The sequence below is a fragment of the Suricata suricatta genome, chromosome 4, assembly GCF_006229205.1.
Source record: "Suricata suricatta isolate VVHF042 chromosome 4, meerkat_22Aug2017_6uvM2_HiC, whole genome shotgun sequence".
NCBI lineage: Eukaryota > Metazoa > Chordata > Mammalia > Carnivora > Herpestidae > Suricata > Suricata suricatta.
Window position 1 is genome coordinate 163,799,077 of NC_043703.1, and position 7,932 is coordinate 163,807,008.

General features: G+C 52.5%; 1 long non-coding RNA gene across 1 annotated transcript in view; it reads left to right on the forward strand.

Moving 5' to 3' along the window:
• Positions 1-5,784: 5,784 nt before the first annotated feature.
• The window catches only part of LOC115289236, a 9,915-nt gene continuing 7,767 nt past the window's right edge, over positions 5,785-7,932 (forward strand). The window contains exon 1 of the long non-coding RNA XR_003907496.1: positions 5,785-5,954. This is a non-coding gene — a long non-coding RNA (uncharacterized LOC115289236). The remainder of the gene's footprint in view (positions 5,955-7,932) is intronic.

Sequence of the window (7,932 nt, forward strand, 5' to 3'; positions counted from 1 at the left end):
AGAGAAGGCGACTGAGCGTGCCGGGGACCCCCCAGTGCTGGGTGGAGGGGGTGCCGCTGTCATTGGCTGGTGTGGCTGCATCACGGCCGCACTGGGTAAGGTTGAGAGCATTTGTCATTGGCCGGCATTTATACTCGTTGGCACTGCATTGGAAATTGCGCAGAGGGCTGGCCTCGATATTTATGCTGTGCTATATATGTCCTGTCTTCCTTTCTACGCATGTTTCCCGAGAACCACTCAGTTCACATTTTTGAAAGAGGTTATCAGTGCTTTCAAATTCTTTACTATCTCTTTCCTTCATTCAGAGAAATGAGGAAATTTCCCTCAGAGAACGTTGGGTTCAGGACTTATAGACAGCTCAATCGGGCCAAGGACACGCTTTTGCATGAACTCGTCAAGCCCCACCGAGCCCGGGCTGTTGCAGGAGGGGCGAAGCAGCGGGGGGGAGAGGGCCTCCAGGCTAAGGAGAGGGGCTCAGCCCACTCGCTCTCCATCCCTCCTGACCGTGGGCAGGCTGAGCACTCGCCACCATCTCTTTCTCCTTACCTGTAGGAAAGCCCAAGAATACTTTTCACCCTCCCACACCTGTCTTCTGAATCAAAGTAGACAATATAAGTGGAAGAGTTTTGAAAATTACAAAATGAATATATTAACTACACATTGCTATAATTATTGGAAATGCACTGTTAAAGCCCTGCTCTCTGCCTTCAGGGAGTTAGCCTGGTTCAGAGCAAGAGCAGGCATGACACAAACACTTTGAGTCCGATTAGGTTCTCTCTGCAGAGAACCACTTCAGAGGACTCAAGGTATTCAGTAAAGGGAAGCAGAAGCATTCAGTGGCACATTTAGCTTCTTTTTGAGATTTGGCTACTAAATTTTTGTCTTTAGATTGCTATCAATGCAAGAAATGGGAGCTGATTTTAAAGAAGATCAAACAATAACATGAACTCCAGTCTCTGGGAGCCGGGTTCTGATACAGCAGCTCTTCCTACATTGTTCTTGTTTTTTAAACTTATATATATGCATATATATATAGAGAGAGTTTTATTTATTTATTTATTTATTTATTTATTTATTTATTTTTGAGATAGAGAGAAACAGAGCATGAGCAGGGGAGGGGCAGAGAGAGAGGGAGACACAGAATCTGAAGCAGGCTCCAGGCTCTGAGCTGCTAGCACAGAACCCGATGCGGGGCTCGAACTCACGGACTGAGAGATAATGACCTGTGTAAAATTCAGCCACTTAGCCGACTGAGCCACCCAGGCGCCCCAATGTTTTATTTATTTTTGAGAGAGAGAGAGAGAGAGAGAGATAGGGTGAGCAGGAGAGGGTCAGAGAGAGAGGGAGACACAGAATCTGAAGACAGGGTCCAGGCTCTGAGCTACCTGTTAGCACAGAGCCTGATGCGGGGCTTGAACCTACAAACTGCAAGATCATGACCTGAGCTGAAGCTGGACGCTCAATCGACTGAGCCACCCAGGCACCCCTTATTTATATATTTTGAGAGAGTGTGTGCAAGTGAGGGAGGGAGAGAGAAAGATAATCCCAAGCAGGCTCTGTGCTGTCGGCTCAGATGCAGGGCTCCAGCCAACGAACTGTGAGATCATGACCAGAGCCAAAATCAAGAGTCAGATGCTCAACCGACTGAGCCCACAGGCGCCTCGTGGAGTTACACGGTTAATCAGAAGGCCCCGACGCCCTAGCACATGAGTGCCTGAGATGCTGTGGGCAGCCTCGGTCCTGGATCGGCCATAAAGAACTCACAAAGGCTGGGAAGAACTCAGACCCACTGACCCCAGCCCCCACGGGCTCTGCTGTCAACTTGTCCCCCGGGTGACAGCCGCCATGTGTATCTCTCCTGGGATTTATCATGTTCGATTGTGGTTGTTTCGTTGTTTTACAGGCCTACCTCAGCAACTGGAATTTACCTGAAGTCAAGAAAAACATGTATTGTTTTCAATCCTCTACACACAACGCCTAAGGTTGTATTTTACACATAATGACACCTAATAAATGCTATGGAATGATGGGAGGGAGGAAGAAAAGAAACGTAAAGTGAAGACTTCAACATAAACAAGAGGAAGTTATAAATGCCAGAGCCGGGGGTAAAATAGAATCGTGAATTCAGGCCTCAGAGAGTCAGACAACTAGTTGGGTTATTTATGGGGAGACCATAGTTCGCTGCATATTATCTATCCAACCTCAAAATTGAATTTTGATTGATTGATTGAAGTGTAGTTTACAATGTTATATTAGTTTCAAGTATCCAAAAATTAATTTTGAACTTTTCATTTTGAGATACCTTCAGACTTAAATGTCATAAAATTAGTACATCGTACAAATTAGACTTATCCACCCTTGATTTTAGAAACAATGGGCTTGAGTGTTTCAAAATGTGAGCTCACACCATCAGATTTTAGTTTACTTCTATGTATTTCTGCAATTAAACACAAAGCTATCACCAAAAATACTCTTATATTCCATAGTGAGTATTTTCCAATCAAACAGGCACTCAAAATTGCATACAAATGAGGAAAATCTAAATTGCTCCCAAATGGTGATGACCTCTGCCAACTTGCTCACCACATTCATGGTTACCCCCGTCCATTACCCTTATCTTTCCTTGCAGCTCACATGTCTCCTTCTCTCCCTACATTCCCCAAATGAGCAAGATAATGCAATCAATTCAAGTTCTACTAAAGCCAAAATTTGAATGATTTCTGAGAAGTCTTTTTCATAGTCCACAAATACCTTAAACTCATGGCATGCAAAATCAAGCACATCACTGTTTTCTTCTTTCTTCTCCCTGTGCTTGCTGCACTAATTCATTCATTCACTTATTCATTCATTTCTATAAACATTTAAACACACACTGGGTGCTGAAGCCAGAGCACCCAATATGAGGGACATATGCCCTCCCCCACAGCGTGGACAGTCCAGTGGAAGGGTACAACGTTAAAGAACAAATTACCATTTTAGTTAAAAATTTAAATAAGTAAATTCATTGTTGAATTCTCTTCTTGGATACGCTGCAAAGGAGGTGTACAAGGTGCTCGGGGAGTATTTCAACAGTGAGCCTTTCTTGGTCTCTTGGAAACGGGAAAGCTGCAAAGTTACGTCTGCCCTGAGCTTGAAGAAGCGGAAACTGGCTGAGCAGGGGGAGGGGCGAGCATGTCAGGCAAGAGACTGCCGAGTGTGAAGACCCAGAAGCAAGACAAGGCGCAGCACATTCAAGGCACATATTTGGAGCCACAGCCACACCCTTCTGCAAACGGGTGGGACCACTTCCCACTCCTACCAGTGATCGGAACGCCCTACAGTCCCTCCGCATATTCGCCTTTTCTTGGTGTTGACAGATTTTCTGGTTTCCAACATGGCAGTAGGTACACAGCGGTATTTCATTATAGTGTGTTTGCCTTTGTTCGATGACCAGTGTGGTTAAACATCTCTGATAAACCTAGCTGCTATTTGCATACATTGTTTTGGTGACGTGTCAGTTACTCAGGCATAGGTGGAAGGAGAAATCTAGAAATCATCTTGGACCCTTCACCTGCCTTCCAACTCCATTTCTCCAGTAGATGTTCACCAAGTCCTGCCTATTTAACCCTCTAACTGTCCTTCAAATGTACTCTGCACTTCTCTGGTCCACTCTGCCTCCCTGGGTCAAGTGACAGTCACCTCCAGTCTGGACACTGCACTAGCTTCCTGGCCAGTGTCTGCAGCCCCTCTCCGCCCATCAGTGCACTCTCTACCTGCAGTGCAGACCATCCATTTAAATGAAGCATCTGCGCATACCACGCCTCCATCTCAAACTCTCCCGACTCCTCCAGGGATGCAGAGCGACACCTCCTGTGCGCCCCGGGCAGCCAGGTGGAGTGTGCACACTTCCTTCTGTCCCGGCCTCACCACCACCACATGGCTCCTCCTCTGTGCCGCCAGCGCGGTGGTCTTTCTCTTCCCCGGATGAGCCTCCCTGCTCACTCCCCAGACTCCCATCCTCTTCTCTCTGGCTGACTTTCTCCTCTCTCCGCCCCTTCTCCTCGTTAGCCCTTCCACGTCCTCCAGACATGAGCCCGCATTATCATTACCTCTCAGGCGATTCTTCCTGGGGCTCCCGGAACAAGTCAAATACTCCTGTCTCATTGCTTCATTAGCCCACGTACTTTTCACATGTGGAACTTGTTGCAACCAGACCTTTACACGTGTCCTGTTCTTGGATTCATATATTCTGCCTCCACTGTGTTCTCTGTGCCCCACAAGTTCGGAGAACATGCCTGTTCTTGCTCACTCTTATGTCTGTAGCACCCAGTAGGTACTCAGTAAGCATGTGTTTACTGAATGAACAAATGGATAAATAAAAGGATTTGGAATTTTGGGTGTTTTTTTTTTTTTTTGGTAGGGAATAGAAAAACCTGGACTCCTTTTACAATAAAGCGGGGTTTTTGGAAGCTATGAAGAGAGGTGCCTGTGGAACCAGTGGAGAGGGGTGTCCTCTTGGGGGCTGGATCTGGAACCAGCCAGAAGGTCACCGGACTTAAAACCTGGGCTATGATCTCTTTGATTGATTGATTGATTGATTGATTGATTGATTTGTGAGACAGAGCATTAGGGAGGGAGGAGGTGAAGAGAGGGAGACACAGAATCCAAAGCAGGCTCCAGCCTCTGAGCTGTCAGCACAGAGCCCGATGCGGGGGATTGAACTCATGAAGCCTGAGATCATGACCTGAGCTGAAGTCAGATGCTTACCCGACTGAGCCCATTGGCGCCCTGACCTGTTTGCATTTTTAAGATAAGTTCACTTCATCCTTCTAAGCCTTTGTAAAGCGTGCTACCATGGAAAGGTCCGTGTGTATGAGTGTGCACTTGAGTGTGCAGGAGAGTACATGAGAGTGTGTGTGCATATGAGTGTGTGCGCACGCCCACAAGGGGCTGAGAAGGAGAAAACGGGTTCCACCCGTCCATGGTTGAGAGCTCAGTAACCAGAATGAACATGTGAATATAAATTCTTTCTCTTCCCCATTATGGAATTTGTGAAAATGTGGAGGAGGCAGGAGATTTCCTTAACTGAAGTGCACTTAAATTGGAGAGTTTTATGTACAGTGGAAGGGGAGGCCGCCCCAGTGACAGGTCCCACCGGACTGTGGGGCCCTGGGGACAAGAGGCCAACCCTCCGAACTGCCCATCCACAGCCTGCAACCTATGCAATACTTTGCGTGTAAATGTGTCCAATTGAATGGCCCTCTTTAATTTATTTCCTTGATAGAATTGGCATCAAAGATCTCTGGTTTTGCCTTTTCAGTATGGAAATTAGGGAACAGCATCGCTTTCTGATCAGGTTTCTGGGGAGAAATACCCGGTTTTATTCTGAAATGGCCAGAAGCTGAGTCTCTGGTTGTGAAAGTAGTTCCGGCGTGAAAGTAGTCCCTGCACAGCGAGGCCGAATTCCACGGCGCCCCCAGGAGTCAAGGGCGTTGGGTTCAAAACAATGCAAACACCCTCTCCACTTCCATCCTCAACCCCCACCCCCACTTTAGCGGGGTGACCCCTTGACACCCTCTGGCCAGTGAGGCCCAACGGGAGCCCTCGGGGACTGCGTGTGCGTGGGGTCCGTAGGCGCACTGCCACCTGCCGCCACTCGCTTCACCGGCCTGCGCACGAAGGCGCCACTCCACTCACCGGGCCGCGTGGCCGGCGCGGAGGAGGAGCAGGACCCGGCGGCGCGCAGGCGCCGTGCCCCCCGCGGCCGGGCACTTCTCTGCGCAGGCGCGTCCGGCCAGGCCCTTGTTCACACCTCAGTGGCTGCGCGCCTTCAACCTACAGCTCAAGGGCGTCCGCCCGGAAAAGCCAACCTCCCGCCTCTTTGCCGAGTTCCCCCGCCGTCCCCACCCTGGCCCCCACCCGGCCCAGCCGGCTGCGGTCAGGCGGGGGGACGCGGCCTTGGCAGCCCATCCGAGGTGAGTTCAGGATGCCTGCGTGTCTACGCGGCCCAGGGCAAGAGCATGTGCAGGCCCGGCCATGGCCTCCGGCCCGTCTGTCCTCGGGAGGGAGGCCGCTGACCCAAGGCGCTGACGCTGGGCAGACGCGCAGGGGCCGCGTTCGTGGAAGCGTCACGCTGCCAGTCAGACTGCCCCAAGGACCCCTCCGTTTTCAGTTCTGCGGGACAGGAAATCGAGTTAAAGTTGGGTTTCCAGGGTGGGCACGTGCCGTGTGGGCGCCGAGGGAGGGGCGGCCTCTCCGGACCTGGCAACGCCCCGCCCTCCCGTACCCCGCACGGTCCCGGAGTCCCCGCACTGGGCTCTGAAGCAAACACGGAGGGGAATAGGCGAAGCAGCCGTGTCTCTGATGCCGGAGAACACGGTGCCGAAGCCGGTGATTTGGCTCCATGGAACACGGGACAGTCTGGAAAGGACGTTGTGTTTTATGCTAGTTAGTGGATTAAGTGATACTATTTTCACACCTGGCGTCAGCGTGGGAAGGCCCGGCCGGGAGTGCGAGACTGGCCGTGGACAGGTGCAGGGAGCTGGCGGTGACCTCCTCCTGCCCCGGGAGAGAGACAGGCGGGACAGCCGTTGGGGACCCGCCCCCTGGGCAGGAGCTAGCGCAGGCGGTCCAGGTCCCCTTGGCCGAGCAAGGGGCCCGACCAGGAGGGAAGCCTCCCACCGAGCCCTGGGCGACGCCGACGTCAAGTGGACGGCAGATCTTGGGCTGAGGTGTGGTTGGGAGCCGTGGAGGACCGAGGACCGTCCACCTGGGTTTCAGACTCTCAGACACCAGATGTCAGGTTTGCAGATGGAGGGGGAAGCCTAGCCTAGGGATTGTGGAACAGGATCCCGTGCGTGGAGCAGAGGCCGGAGTGCTGTCCTCAGTGTTTCAGGAGGTGGGCTGTGCCAGGCTTGAACCAAGTGCTGAGGACTCCAGCTCTACACGCCGGGAGGTAGTGATGCTACTAAACAAATGAATACTGGAATTTCGAGTTGGGTGTGAGCAAGCGTGGTTCAGACCACAAAGCATTGGAGGTGGCTCGGGGTCCCCCCAGAGAGTAGTGAGTCCGTAGGCCCGCGAGCAGACTCTGTGCAGGCAGGTCTAACTGGCTAGGAAGGTAACGGAGGCTGATCACGCACTATGTCTCCAACAGTTGCTGTGCGTGAGGCACCTGAGCTATGCACTGTGGTCAGAGGTGTGAAAGGATCAGACTCCAGGTTCACAAGCCGCCTCCATGGCCACGAGAGGCTCACAGTGCAGTGCAGTCCTGAGGACGGAATCCCGGGCTGTCCTGACCGTGGGCCGGGTAGAAGAGATCATTGATGGAACAGTGAGTTGGCAGGGAAAATGCGGAAGGGGTCCTCCGTCTAGGATCAGTCAAGCCCTGGAGTGTGGAGAGGGAGGGAGCTGCAGGGGGAGGAGTGAGGAGTGACTGCCAACCCGGGGCCGCAGCCCTGCCCTGCGCCTGGCGAAGCCGCCGCGTCCTGGTGACTTGCACGCCTGTGGGGGGTGGCAGCTCTGCAGCTCACACTGCATGGAGCACAGCAGGAGAGGAGAACATGTCCCACCTCCGTCTTCTGTGCTCGTCCGGGTCTCCCACTTGGAAAAGGCGTCGGGCAAGAGTGAGTGGGGAAGGGGCTGAGGGTCAGCAGAACGGGGGGCTGCCCATTCCTGCCCCGGCTCGCCGCTCTCCATTAACACCTGCTTCCTGCAGAGGCCCCCCCGCAAGGCCCCGCCCGTGGGGCACCTGCTGCTGCCTGCCCTGCTCCCAGAGGCTCGTGTGCGCTCCCTAAATGGGGCGCCGACTCCCATCGGCCCCCATCTCCATGTCGGTGCCGTGAATTCCAGTACCACAATGACACACAGCACGCGAGGAGACTTTGGAGGTGGTGGACGTTTGACGGGGACCGTTTCCCAGAAGTGTTATGGCCACACCCACCCAGCTGCAGA